This window comes from Sus scrofa, chromosome 13 (assembly GCF_000003025.6).
Source record: "Sus scrofa isolate TJ Tabasco breed Duroc chromosome 13, Sscrofa11.1, whole genome shotgun sequence".
Lineage (NCBI taxonomy): Eukaryota > Metazoa > Chordata > Mammalia > Artiodactyla > Suidae > Sus > Sus scrofa.
Window position 1 is genome coordinate 193,735,377 of NC_010455.5, and position 14,947 is coordinate 193,750,323.

Sequence of the window (14,947 nt, forward strand, 5' to 3'; positions counted from 1 at the left end):
TAATGAGTTTAGGTGAGAAGATCTCTAAGGTGCTTTCTAGCTGTCACATTCCATGATTTCCCATCAGAATCTTAATACCTTAGAGTTGAAAATGGCATTAAATGGCATCTCATCAAATCTACCTGCTGAATGAAAACTGTACTTTCATTTAAGCAATCTAATCTTTATCAAGTTTATTTATGAAAAAAAATTAAAGGACAGACCAAAAAATTAAAGTCTACGGATGATTTGTTGTCATGCATGCAGCTAGGAGCCTAAAATTTAAATGAACAGTTCTATTGTATTTGAGAATAACACTGAGGATAAGTAAAAAGGGTGTTTCTCTGGCCAAAACCACATTGGTCCACCTCGAATGAATGTGTTGCGGGAAATGGCCAACGCCCTTTAGATACAACATTCATGTAACATTCTGTAAACTAAGTCGAGCACCGCATAACCATTCTCAGGCACTGAAATGCACAGAAAAAATTTTTAGTCTCTGGAATACTCAAAATTATGACATTATGACCATAATAGTGGTCCTCTGTGGAATATGGAAATAATCTCTTGACAGCTTTCTCTTTTTCTAACGATACACTTATTGTCTTAGAATATAATAAAAGGATTCATAGGTGACGATATTTCTTCTCTGAAACTATTTAAGTAATTTTGCTTCTTGGGGTAATTGTTGGCCACTTACAATTCATTTATATCAGACTTTGATTTATAGAGCCAAAAGGAGAAAAATAAATAAAAAATAGAGAAAAGTAAGATGATTAAATAGTGTCTATGTAACTTTTAATGATGAGTAATTAGAAAAAAGAATGAACCGTAGTATCTCAACCACCTGAAAATTAACTCAAATATTTTCCATCCCCTTGTTCATGGTGTCTTGGATGTGAAAGTGTCATGGTTTATTATAGTAATTATATAATCACTTTTGTTCCTTTCCCCAGATGCACTTACTCTGGCCTGTCTTTGAAGTTAGCATTTGGTAAAGTTATTTGTTATGATCCAAAAGTTATTTGTGTGATCCAAAAATGTGAATTTGTTTTTGAGTTCTTCCACTTTTTTTTTGTCTTTTGTTTTTTAGGACCATATCCGCAGCACATGGAGATTCCCAAGCTAGGGGTCTAATCAGAGCTGTAGCTGCCAGCCTATGTCAGAGCCACAGCAATGCCAGATCTGAGCCGCATCTGTGACCTACACCACAGCTCACCCCAACACTGGATCCTTAACCCACTGGGCGAGGCCAGGGATCTAGATCTAACCTGCAACCTCATGGTTCCTAGTCAGATTCGTTTCTGTTGCACCCTATGGGAACTCCGAGTTCTACTTGTTGTATGAGTGTTGAAGTTGTAACATTGCCATGGAGATGATGTTAGGTCTTTTTGATGATTATGATAATCAGAGGATTACTGACTTTAACAGCAAGTATCCTAATAGAGTTCAACCAGTAAAAATGAATGCATGTTTGACGTCACGACATCGTATATCCTGCAGACTGTCACCCTAGTTCCATTTCACTCATTCATTCATTAAATTAACTTTTATTAGTCTTTTCTACTTGCAAGATTCTGTTAGACAAGATTCCATTGTAGCTACTGAAAATATGACAAGCCAGAGTAAACAAACAAAATAATACTAATATAGGAAAAAGTATACTTTAAATTGTGACTTTGTAATAATAGAATATAAAGATATACAATGCTAACACTGTGTAGGGAATATTCAACTCTATAGGTTTTGTAGTCAATTTAAAAAGAGTGAAAGAAAAGATAGTATTTCCATGGGTGTTGAAGGTTAAAAGAGATGTGGCATTCCTTCCAGAAGTACTAGATCATATAAGAGCTAAGTTCTGCACAAGGTGTTCAAGGAAATGGGAGTAGTTACCATTGACGGAGTATATGTTGGTGGCCTGTATGCATGCGGGGAGTGGTGAGAAGAGAGAGTGGGAGAGGACAGAGGTGGGCTGCAAATGGTTTTTAACATGGTATTAAAGGCTCTTTATGGAGAAGGGGGATTGTTTCAGGTTTCAAATGAGTGTCTCATTTAGGAAAAAAAATTAGTTACAAGTGACATTTTTTAAAATTAATTGGTTAATTAATTTTTGTTTTTTTAGGGCTGCACCTGCAGCATATGGAGTTTCCAGGCTAGGGATTGAATTGGAGTTGTAGCTGCTGCCCTATGCCACAGCCACAGCCATGCCATATCTGAGCCACATCTGTGACCTACACCACAGCTCACAGCAACGCCGGGTCCTTGAACCTTTGAGTGAGGCCAGGGATCAAATCTGCGTCCACATGGGTACCGGTCAGATTTGTTTCTGCTGAACCACAATGGGAACTCCCCAAGTGGCAAAAATTTTTAATTCAACATGCCTTTATTGGCTCATGTTTACCAAATATCAGAAATAAGGTAGTCTGAGCTCTATTCCTCAGAATTTCTCTTGGTTTTACCTATCTTCTTCCATGTGATGGTTTAGTTTTCATCATTTTATCATATGTACATCTTTCCACATATGATACGACAACATCCAGAGATAGGCATGATTGTTTCAAAAAACTCAGTAAGAAATTTACCAGAAGCACCGCTCCTGATCCCTCCTTGTTTCTCATGGTTTAAGTCAAAATACATGCCCCGCCAGAGCCATTTACTTTCAGTAGGAATTGGGATGACAGATTTAATCCTGAAACCCGGGGCAGAGCCACATTAATATAAAGGACTAATTGTGAGTGGTTAAGAGAAGATACACAAGACAATCCAGTTTATGTGAGAAGAAGAGGGGGGAGAAAAAAACCATGACAACCATGAGGGCAAGGAAAAATAGGCTACCTGCATCCACTTTCATATCTTCTTCCAACTTAGGTATCTTCAAATGTAGATGTTGCAGTCCCCCAAACAAGAAACTTAATAAACTATCCAGTTATCATATCCAGATATAAGCCCAAGATATAAAGGGGTCCTCCTTCTTAGCTACTATTTCCTACTCATAATACTTCCATGTTTTCAGAAGTTCTTAGGAGACTTCTATGAAAACAGATGGCCTAACACTGACCAAGTAGAAGAAAAGAGAAGTAAGCACCAATATTAAAGAAATGACTCTTAGAAATTGACTTTTTTTGTAATAAAATGAATACATGGTTGATTTCCTCTATTCTTAAGATGTTTGTTTCCTGAAACTGGTTACTGCAATCAATTAGTATTATGACCTCAGAATTCCATTAGGGTTTGCATAAATCTGTAAAAGGGTCTTATACAAAGTATTTTGACAATTCCCTCATCTAAAACATCCAGGCTAGTACTTGCTGAAGCTTCACTGCTGTCTCTGGAACTTTTCTTCTTAGCTCAGGCCTGTGACTAGTTTACCCAGAGTAAGGTGTCCTGGTAAGGCTGAAATGACCAGGCACAGAAGAGTTTAGGATAATTTCCTGCCCAAGCTCTGATTCCGCTTGCCGAAAATTCCAAGGAACTAACTCCATTTTGGCAGATAATTCTGCCAAAAAGGGAATCTGATCTGTAAATCAAATTCTTCTTTTTAAACAAATAACAATAGGTTTGGAATTCCCAACAGATTTTTTTAATTAATGGTAAGATTTATGAACTGATACCCTATTAAATGCATTTGAAAGGAAAGGTGAACCGTTATTCTATTTTTAGTAAGAGATGTAAGGGAGAAAATAGAAAACAGAATGAGTATACTATGAAGAAATGGCTTTAATATGAATAGGAGTTGTAAAACATCCCTCTTCTAGTTGGTAGAAAACCGATCTAGCCAGATAATAGCTGAGATTAACTTTGAGGGAGATAACTGTGAAGCCAGGTCTAGAACTCTTCAGAAGTAGAAGTCAGGTATACAGGTTGGTTGGTAACAAGAAGTTTGGCAGCTCCTAGAAGCCATGTGTATTGGATGGCAGAAACTGGAACCACAGCTCAAGGAAGGGGAACCACAGACTTCATAACCCAGGGGTCTGAAGCTGCTAGATCCACAGCCCTGTGAGTAGCAATTTCTGGATTTATATCCCAGAATGTAACCTCTGCTAGATCCACATTTCAGAGATCCAGCATAAACTGACCAGGAAGGACTGCAGAGCCTGGAAATCCTTGGGCGGTAACAGGATTTCTGGCAGGCACTAGACAGCACATGAAACGTCTGGCTCACAGCAGGTCTCCTGGCAGCCACAATAGAGAGAGGAGCCCTGCTGGCAGGTGCTGGAAGAGCAGAGGTCAGTGCTGTAGACCAGGTTACTGGGGGAGGAAGAGCCACAGGGGGAGACTGAGTAGCGCAGGAGGTCCCCATGGGGGCAGGAGGAGAAGTTTCCGGAGCAGTGGTTGTAGGACATGGTGATAGGAGATGTGATTTCAGCTGAGTTATAGTGAGAAGATGCTCTGATAGCCTTGATTTCTCCCAGACCTGTTTATATATACATTCCCAGCCCTGTTTATATATACATCCTTGCTATGCTGGGTGTGATATCCACCCTCCTCATTCTTGTGCACTGTCTAGTCATGAAAATAGCTAATTGACCTAGCTATAATTATAACTGAACGCATTCGTGAGCATTCTTAACTTCTGCTCAATTATTCTAGTTTGTAAAAGCCACTCCGCTTCTCTCTTTCTCTCTCCCTTTCTCCCTTCCTTCCCTCCCTCCCGCCTTCCTTCCTTCTTTCTTTCTTTTCTTTCTTTTCCTTTTCTTTTCTTTTCTTTCTTTTCTTTTCTTTTCTTTCTTTCTTTCTTTCTTTCTTTCTTTCTTTCTTTCTTTCTTTCTTTCTTTCTTTCTTTCTTTCTTTTTTCTTTCTTTCTTTCTTTCTTTCTTCCTTCTTTCCTTCTTTCCTTCTTTCTTTTCCTTTCTTTTTCTTTTTCCAGAAAAATAAAAATGCGGTTGTCTTAAAAGACTTTGTCATGATGCATGAAGACAACACCCTTCCTTCTTCCCCGAGCTTGACTATGGGGATTTTGTGCATGAGTGTGTAAATTGTTACTCCTAACAGTCATCAACAACTCCCTCTCTGATATTTATATATGTTTTGTGGAGCATTTAGTATGTGTAAAACGTTGCAGATGGTGGGATCATTTAATCTTGCAATAACCTTATGAGATGGGAATGATCACCAATTTAGTAACCCAGGTACGACTGGCTCCAAAACTAGCAGGAGTAGCAATGCTGCGCTGACAACGCCAGCTTTTCCTTTCAGCTCCCAGAATCACATCCATAGGGAAGACTCAGGGGCAAACGCATTTCACTGTGATAGTATCTGCATGTTATCTGATGCGCCGCCCCTATATATTCTTACCTCTTTTATGAAAAGAAAAAAAGAAAAAAATATACATCCCCCAAAGAAACAGATTTTTAATTATCTTAGCTATGCTTTTTTAGAATTCAAAATTACCATGGAGATGGTTATTTCTTCTCTTTGTCCTCTCATTTAGCTTATCATTATTAAGCAGCTCTTGTTAGATCCAGCATGGAATTACTGAATTCTTTTTCATCAGAGGAAAATTTCTTTGGCAAACACATAGACTATCACTGAGAATAATTGCTAAAAACTGGTATACCTTGAATGAGTTGACTACCAATGAAATACATTGGCAAAAACTTGAATTTTAATAGTCTGCTAACCTTTACCAACTCAGTTGGGAGTAAGAAATGAGACACCTTGGAGTGTGATTCATTTCACTCCCTGCTGAGCTTCTCTTTTGCTCATCCTTTTAGAAGAAAAAGCAGCCAAAAACGTACCTTCATATTAAGTAGTTAAAATTATCCTTACCACTATAAAATATCAATGGTACAAAGAAAAGTCTTAGAGATGCCTTTTGTTTTTCAATTATAAAATCCACCTTCTGCCTTAGAGCATCTTTTAGAAATTGGAAATCAAAAAGCTATTCATATAATTTGATCTTTTCCATTTGTTTCTGATGACTGTTTTCTCTAGTTTCCTATAGTATGTGCTTATCTGTCACCCATGAAATAGTCTACTCATTGTTCTGTTTACTAATTTCTGCCAAATGTCTTGCTCACTTCCCCGAATGTTTCTCATCTTTCAAAACCAAAACCAGATTCCTTATCTCTGGACAGATGTGCATCTCATCTGTTTTACTCTTTTGCCATAAGGATCTTAGCATTTTATTAGCTATCCATGCACACACGTCATTGAGGAATTAGAAGGGATGTCTTTTGAAGTGGACTGTGCAGACTAAAATATCAGTCATCTGAACTTGCAGGACAGTCGTATATATTATAAGGGTGGCACACACAGCAGTTCCTCAGGATCAGCAACAGGGCTTAATTTTCTTTGACCCAGCAGCTGGCACACATGGGTGCTCCAAGGTATTTATGAAATGAAGGAATATATCAAATCATTAAACTTATTTTTATACTCATCTAAAATAATTAAGTGCCTGCACACTAATTATTTTTCCTTGAAAATATACTTTTAATACAACATTAAGTGACTGTAGATATCCCTTTGATAATAAATACAACCCCCAAATTAATCACAGTCAGTTTAGTGCATGAAGTGACCCTAGATATCTACTCTCCAGCCCAAGCGAAGTTGCCTTGGCAGTCTTGATCAATTATTATTTCTTTCCGTGTCCAACATCTTCATTCTTACCTATTCTAATGGCTCTGTTTCCTCAGATTCATAATGTAATCAACCTTCTTTGATACAAAAATTTTAGTGTCATTTCTTCCATGAGTATATAGCTGTTCTTTATTTATTTGTTTGTTTGTTCATTTTTGGCCACATGTGGAAGTTCCTGGGCCAGGCATCAAACCCATACCACACCAGTGACCTGAGCTGCTGCAGTGATAATGTTGGATTTTTCACCCACTGCACCACAAGGGGTTCTTCTTCTTCTTCTTATTTTTCTTTTTAAGGCTGCAGATGCAGCATATGGAAGTTCCTAGGCTAGGGGTTGAACTGGAGGTGCAGCTGCCAGCCTACACCACAGCCACAGTAACACTGGATGTAAGCCATATCTGCGACCTATGCCACAGCTTATGGAAACCAGATCCTTAACCCAGTGGGGGAGGCCAGGGATCTAACCCACATCCTCAGGGACACTACTGTCAGGTTCCTAACCCTTTCAGCCTCAATGGGAACTCCCATCTTCTTATTTTTAAAGACAGACTCTACTCAAGATTTCTGTAAACAGTTCGTCAGCAACCTGAATTCTTATTGTCTTTTCAATAACCATCTTGCTTCTCTCTGGTTTAATACTCTTGTGAAATTTCACTGGCATGGTCAGCATTGCGTCTAAAGGTAGTGGACATTTTTAGGATAATCATATGCAAATGTTTAACCACATTTAACACAGTTAGCTGTGTCCTTGATCTTGAAATATGTTCGTTTATGTACTTCCATGATACCACACTCCTGGTTTTCTAATAATTTTGACCTAATTCAATTTACCTTTAGATGTCTTCTCAGTATGTAAAGTTTCTTGAGGCTTGTTGCTGATCTTGCCATTTATTCTCTCTGTAGGGGAAGGACATCCCCTTTGTGGCTTAACATACTATCCATATTCTATGTCATTATATGCATATTTCCAAGGAGTTCCCATTGTGGCTCAGTGGTAAGGAGCCACCAATATCCATGAAGACGTAGGTTCAATCCCCAGCCCAGATCAGTGGGTTAAGTACTCGGAGTTGCCATGAACTGTAGTGTAGGTCGCATACATGGTTCAAATCTGGCATGCTGTCGTGTCAGCTGGCAACTGCAGCTTTGATTCAACCCCTAGCCTAGGAATTTCCATGTGACGTGCGTGGGCCCCTAAGAAGAAAAAACAAAACAAAACAGAAAACAAATGTGTATTTCCAGTACACACCTCTTTTTATTAAAATTCTATTCAGCTACCCAATTACTAGCCACTTCCATTTGGAGGTTTCATAAGACTGTCAAAATTGTATGCGTATAACGTTGAACTTCTGCTTTTCCCTAGGGAAAAAAAATTTTTTTCATCTGAGTAAGCAGTATTTCCAACCACATTGTAGTTTACCTCAGAACCTTGGAATCCTTTGAATATATGCAAACCACCCTAAATATAAGCCATCCTCTCTTCCAAATTCATCATAAATCTACCCAATCCTCTTACTGCCTTCCCTCTGGTCTCTGGACTCTCATCCTTAGCTTATTGATATTTTGGTATGGATATGATTTTGTTATGAGGAGTATCCTGTTCATTGCAAGTTATTTGACCATGTCCCTGGCTTCTACCCACTAAATGCCAGTGGCACATCACACACACACGCACATAAATCGTGACGATTGACAATGTCTCCAAAAATCACTTGGGGGCAAAAGCAGTTCTGGTGCAAAAACCACTTCTCCATCTAGTGTTTCTTGGTGGGACACTGAAAGGGTTCAACACTGCCTATCTTATTTTCAAAAAATGTTTCTTCCATTTTTTTTCTCTCTATCCTGCCTGATGATCTTCTTAAAACAAAGAGCTGGTCCTATCATTGTCCTGATTAAACTTTCTCATTGTTTTCTAATTCATATATCATTAAACCCAGAGGCTCTGCATGGTTTACAAGATTGCACAGACACGCCCCTGCCCAGGTCGCTTACCTTATCTTCGCACCCTGTCCTTTCCCTCTCTCACAAACACACCACCTTTGCTCCACAATGGAACATAACTCAAGCTTTTTCCTGCCACAAGGACATGCTATTTCCTCTGCCCCGAGAGTTCTTTCTTCATTTAGATAATTAAGATAATTAAGCCTTTGCTCACTTTCAAACCACCATTTCCCCAGATAAATTAGGTTCCCCTGTTATAATATCTATCATCCTTGTAATTAATGTTATTATTTTTATAATGTATTTGTTTTTTAAACAGTTTTATAGACTAGGGCTGTGCAGCTTAAACAAACCAGTCCATGAAAGTCTGTTATCATCTGCCATCAGATAAATAGCATGTATCAAGTAAATGAGTGTATTGCTTCCTTCATTAAGAACTCCTTCATGATGAAAAGATGTCAGTTGAAGTAAATCATAGGCTGGGCAACCTCATTGATTGACCTGGTCTCTGACCCTGGTCTCTGACCCTCTTTGAGAGGCACCTCTCTGATGTAACCTCTTGGGAGAGACAATAACCAGACTCTTTCTTGTTCCACAGTGCATCTCCAGCTCAAGAATACTCAAGATTACATAGTCGTTTCTCAGTAAATGCTTACTTAATGGATGCATTAGGCAATGGATGGGTTTATCATTATCTAAATATCTTCTATCTTATCTTGTCTCTGTATCTTCAAATTTCTGCTTGATTTACATATCTCCTTGGATGTCTAATAAAACATAGTAAACCCAGCAGAGGCTCTATGACTCTTATGAGCAGAATCTCCTGAACTAAGAGCAGTTTTGTAATTCCTTTGCCCACAATTGTGGTTGTAGCATTCTGTCTATGCTTTTCCTGAGAGATATTGATGACCTCCTTTCTCACTTCCAACATCTGATCTTGGATAAGCATATCTTGCTATTGTTTAATCTCCCCAAATAGTACAATATTTTGTGTTTCTATCTTGCCATAAATCAGCTCTTTTGCCTGTTATTGCAGATGGTCCCTGGAGCCTCCGACCTTGTCTATCCCAACTCTGTTTCCTATGAGTTGATCAGAATGTTTTTTCTAAAGGTCATTATTGGCCTTTTCAAACCTGAATGCAATTTCTAAATATTTAACCCAAGTCATCCTATTATATATACCTCAAATATATCATACACCTTTGTATCTGTAGGCCCTAATTTTATCTTCAAAGATACCAAACTGCTTCTGCTCAGCTTAAGACTGAAGGCAAAGGCTGTTTGTTATGTAGGAGGATCTTGCTATAAGAAGCTCAGCATCCATCAACAATGAGCGTCAAAGAGAAGAGATGAAAGGCAAGCTGGAGACAGACAGGAGCCAGATGACAAGAGGCCCTGTAAGTCATGGTGGAGTTTGGACATTCTTCAAAGGTCCAAAATACTCTGAAAATCAAAAACTTTCTTTAGAACTAACTTGGTGCTAAAAGAAGGCATTATCTGTTCTCTTTGGACAGAATGACATGATCAAACTAAGGGAAACTATACATATACTTTTTTCTTCCTTTTCTTAGTGTGGATATATTGTGCTTTAGAAATAAATCAATATGTTTGATTATGGAGTGTTTCCCCAGATACTCCATGGAGTATTATATTACATACAATTTACCTATTCTCTTTCTGAAATCTGAAAAACTAGATTCCAAAACTCATCCATCCCCATTAGCTTAGGAGTAGGGGATCTGTAACAATGACAAGCCATTGATAAGCTACAAATAGCGACTTACCGAGACCAAATTTGCCTCCCACAGAGATAATTCTGGCTGCAGTGTGAAGAATGGAGTGAAGGGTCACCAAGGAGTAAGAGTGCCCTCCCCTCCCCCAGTTCAGAACCTGGCAGTGTGATTCAATAGCCTATATTCTTAATGACCATGCTTGGCTGCCTCCTATAAAAACGGTTATTAAAGCTCAATAACATGTGTAAAATGAGATGAGAAGGAGGACTCAAATGGTATCCTGAGAAAACCTGGCAACTTAAAGCATTGACAAAGTAGAGGAGCCACAAAAGACTGAGAAGAAATAGCCAGCAATGTTTAAAGAATATTGGGAGTGTAATAAAACCTTGTTAAATAAAGAAAGTATTTGGAGTCCCATCGTGACTCACTGGAAACAAATCTGACTAGCATCCATGAGGACGCAGGTTCAATCCCTGGCCTTGCTCCGTGGGTTAAGGATCCGGCATTGCCGTGGTATATGTTGCAGACGTCGCTTGGATCTGGCATAGCTGTGGCTGTGGCATAGACTGGCAGCTACAGTTCTGATTTGACCACTAGCTTGGGAACCTCCATATACCAAGGGTGTAGCCCTAAAAGAAAAAAAAAAAAAGATAAGTAGTCAAAATATCCAGTGTTGGAGGGAGATCAAGTTAGATGATCCTCCTAGATATTAAAATCTCACTATCAAATGCTATGTATCTGTTCTGTTTTGATTTTTAAAGTTTAATTTGGAAATGACCACAATTGCAAGAGTGTTTGTACAAAGTAGCTGCTAAAAAAAAAAAAAATTGTTAAACTAAACCAACTTGTCCAAGTTTCTCCATACACTAACATAGAATTTGAAAGCTAGAGGGGTTCATTTCAAGTCAATTTAGGAGCACATATTAGAACACAAGGTACTGTTGCAGGTGGTGAGAATGAAGAGAGGACTAAGAAAGCGCCCTATCCTAAGGAGGCAAGACTTCATCTAACTCTGGAAAATGAGACTTTTCTTAAGAGCAGATAAGTGACTTCAAAGTGTGTTACAGGCGAATTAAATCTAATCTCTTTTGTTCTTTAAGACCCCTCACCTACTATATAAAGCTGAATAAAATCCTGGAGTTCCCATGTGTTCTAGTGGTTAAGGATCTGGCATTGTCACTGCTGTGGCTCAGTTCATTGATGTGTTGCTATGACACAGGTTCAGTCTCTGGCCTGGGAACTACTGTATGTCACAGGCCAACACCAACAACAACAAATCTTATGCTCTGTGCATTTACATACAGTTGATTATTTTGAATCCTGATAATGTTTTACATATGACATAGTAATTCTTTAATTAGAAGTCATTTGACACTCTAAGATTTTCCTACCTATACAAATGGAAAGTCTTAGCTCTGAATTTACAGATTGCTCTTTCTAAGATCGATAGCCAAAAATATCCAAATAGTAATTTTTCCTATTAAAAAAGCAATCCCTTTAAGGCAAAACTAAAAATTTAAGTAAGGAGTTCCCCTGATGGCCTAGCAGTTAAGGATTTGACATCATCACTGCTGTGGCTAAGGTTTGACCCCTGGCCCAGAAACTTCTGAATGTTTCAGGCATGGCCAAAAAGAAAAAAAAAATTGAGGGAAGAAATGAATGTATTTGAATTCCATAAAAGTTTAGTTTATTTAATAATAGCAAAGCTGTCACACTGTAGGAGAACAGGAACATATGAAATAACCGCACAATTTCTCTTATATATAACTTCTCTTAATATATGACATGTAAAACTCTAAGGTAGTTTCCCAATTTTGACTATTCTTTGATTGTGTAATGATGACAGAACATATTTCTCTGAGAGAATCTAAGTAGTTGGTGATCAGTCAATCCCTCAAGATGGGGGATTTGTAGTACATGGCTATTATTAAAAGCAGCATTTCTATAGGAATGTGAAGATGCGTTAAGTTGATTTATAGAAGCCAGACTTCTAGGCTGGTCTGTATTAAGTTGGCAGGACATCCTTAATAGGGAAGCCATTTGTGTGGCAGAATCTGGGAAGATGACTCAGATTATGGGAATCACAGAATGATCAAAGACAGGAAGCCATTGAGTTCACAGGCCCTGGAAAAAGGATGGTTTCTGGCTGCTGGTGGGCTTCTAGCAGATCTCGTGAGAGTCATTCGCGAGAGACCTTTCTTGGAGGAGACTGGGAGAACAGAGTCAGTGGGTAGACAAGATAGTGAAGAGGGACCCCAGGAGAAGACTGGGTAGACCGGGGATTCTCCAAGAGAGCAGGAGAGAACTTTCCAGCTAGCATCTGTGACTTGTATCGCTATATATAATTTATAATTCATGTGTTAATGGTGTCCAAGAATGTCCAATATTCCCTGCTGGCTGAGAAGGCTTATGGGATCCCACCCTGTGTGTGAGATGCTCCTGACAGCCAACTTCAGTGTGTTTCTACACTATGATTTGCGTAAGAACATCTCCTTAGTGTGTTGTCTAATCGAAATCAAATAGATTAATACTATGGCAAATATGCTTACTTGTATTTTGTAGCTAAAACTAGTTTGCAGTGTTGCCTTGGACTTGAGAGAGCGTTGCATGCTTAAAACCGTCGGCCATCATTGCTGGTTTAACTCGTGACTCAGAAGGTCATTTGCAGGATGTTGAGATACAGCTCTTTTCTTTCCTCCCTACTTTCAGTATTAGATTTTATTGCCATTCTTTTCTCAGTCATTCCCACATTATAAAACATGTAATAACTGATATGTGTGATATAAATTGTGCATAAAAGGCAATGATAACATTGCATGATCATGATGCTCTCTAAGAATCAAATGAGTTCTATGGAAGAATAATTCTGCTTGGTTCTCCTTAGCAGCTGGATGAATATAGAAAGGCTCATATAGGTGGACTTAAATTATCTTGGCTAAGAAGATGGGAATTTCAGCCCAAATACTTTTAAAAAGTAATCTCCTATCAAATTTATAGTGTGTAAATTTTTAACGGCCCCTTAGGGGCTCTGTTTATAAGCAGTGAAGCAAATACCAAATTATTCTCTTCAAGCACATTGAAAATTGCTGAACAAATAAAAAATTCCACAGCAATGTTACAGATAGTCACATTTCTATACTGTGTGAGGGTGGGCATTACATCTAAAGATCCTTAATTAACCTAAAAATAGGTACATGGTAACTTGAAAAGCAGACAGACACTAGTGAAGAGTAAGAGTTAAAGGCACAAAGTTAAGATGTCCAGAAAAATCACAGTATAAAAGCAACATTAAATATATGTATATTATATATACAATACATATTAATTAATGTATACTATATTTATATAGTATACTGTACTTATATACATTGATATATATTATATATTAAGATATTAATACTTATACATTTATATATAATATAATATATAATATTATATATTAATATATTAGTTTATATATTATACATAGTATAATATATATATATATAGCATATATATTACATACAAGTATATAATATATGGTTTTATATAGTAATATATCATATATTAATACATAATAAGTATATGTAATTTTTATATAAAATATATAAAGAAAAAGAAATAAAGAAATGCATAATTAGATTACACCCAGGGTAAAAAAGTTATATTATTAAGAAAATGAATTAAAACATGTTTATTTACATATTTATGCAGTTTGGAAGGGAATGGAGTGTACTATTGCATACTGTAGTGTATATGGAAAATGTTCAGGAATTGAGGGCATAAATATTTAGTTTTAGGCCAAATAAAAGAATATGATATTTATAGCTGATTCAACCAGAGAGTAAGGTCAAGTAGCCCATCTGCACTTATCATGTTTTTGGATATAAGTTGCATACATTGATAGTCTAACAGTCAACATTTATAGAATGATTTTTGTATGCAAGGAACTCTTCTAGTTGCTTCACATAGCTCATCATTTTTTCATCATTGTAATCCTGTGATAGAAATATTATCATCATCTCTCTTTTAAAATTAAGGAAATTGTATTTTTGAGAGTTTCCACTATGTGTATAAGAAAAATATCTAATAATATTAGAATCAGGGGATTCAAATATACATTGTGTTTCTTCTTAAACCCACTGGGCCAGGTTAGGACATCAGCTGGTTGATGGACAGGACAGCCCAGACTCCTCTGTCTTATTAATGGGCTTGATCCTTAGTGACTCTGTCCCTGATGTCAGATGAGCCATCCTTTGTTCTAGTTGCATTTTGGACAAAGGAATCACTGCCAGCAATCACATTAAGACTCACGGACGACTCATTCAGGAACCATGTACCTAAGAACAGGCAGGAGCTCTTCAGACTCTATCAGTTCCACACCGTGTTCAGCTACTTGAAGGCAATGGGCCTTCATTCTCTACACATGTTGGCAAGACTTCAAAGTTCAACAAGCAAAGATGATGACTTAGGGTGCTCATTTGTTTTGAATTCCAAGGCTATGAGTAAGTAGTTTTTTTGTTTGGCATTCCCGACAGAATAATGGAAGGGGCATAGCTGCTACTATTACCCCCAAGAAGAGGATCTGGTGGGTTAGTGGTATGCCAGGTGGAGATTTGTTTCCATAGTTATGTTTTCTAACTTTCAGTGTCTTTCATGATATGCTGCAGTGATTTACAGAGATTCATCCAAATTAATGTTTTAACAGGTAAGGACTCTTTTAAGGAACATTT

The 14,947-nt window shown here is 37.7% G+C and overlaps 1 pseudogene; it reads right to left on the reverse strand.

Annotated features, from left to right (window-relative positions):
• Window positions 2,299-4,628, reverse strand: LOC110256275 (annotated as a pseudogene).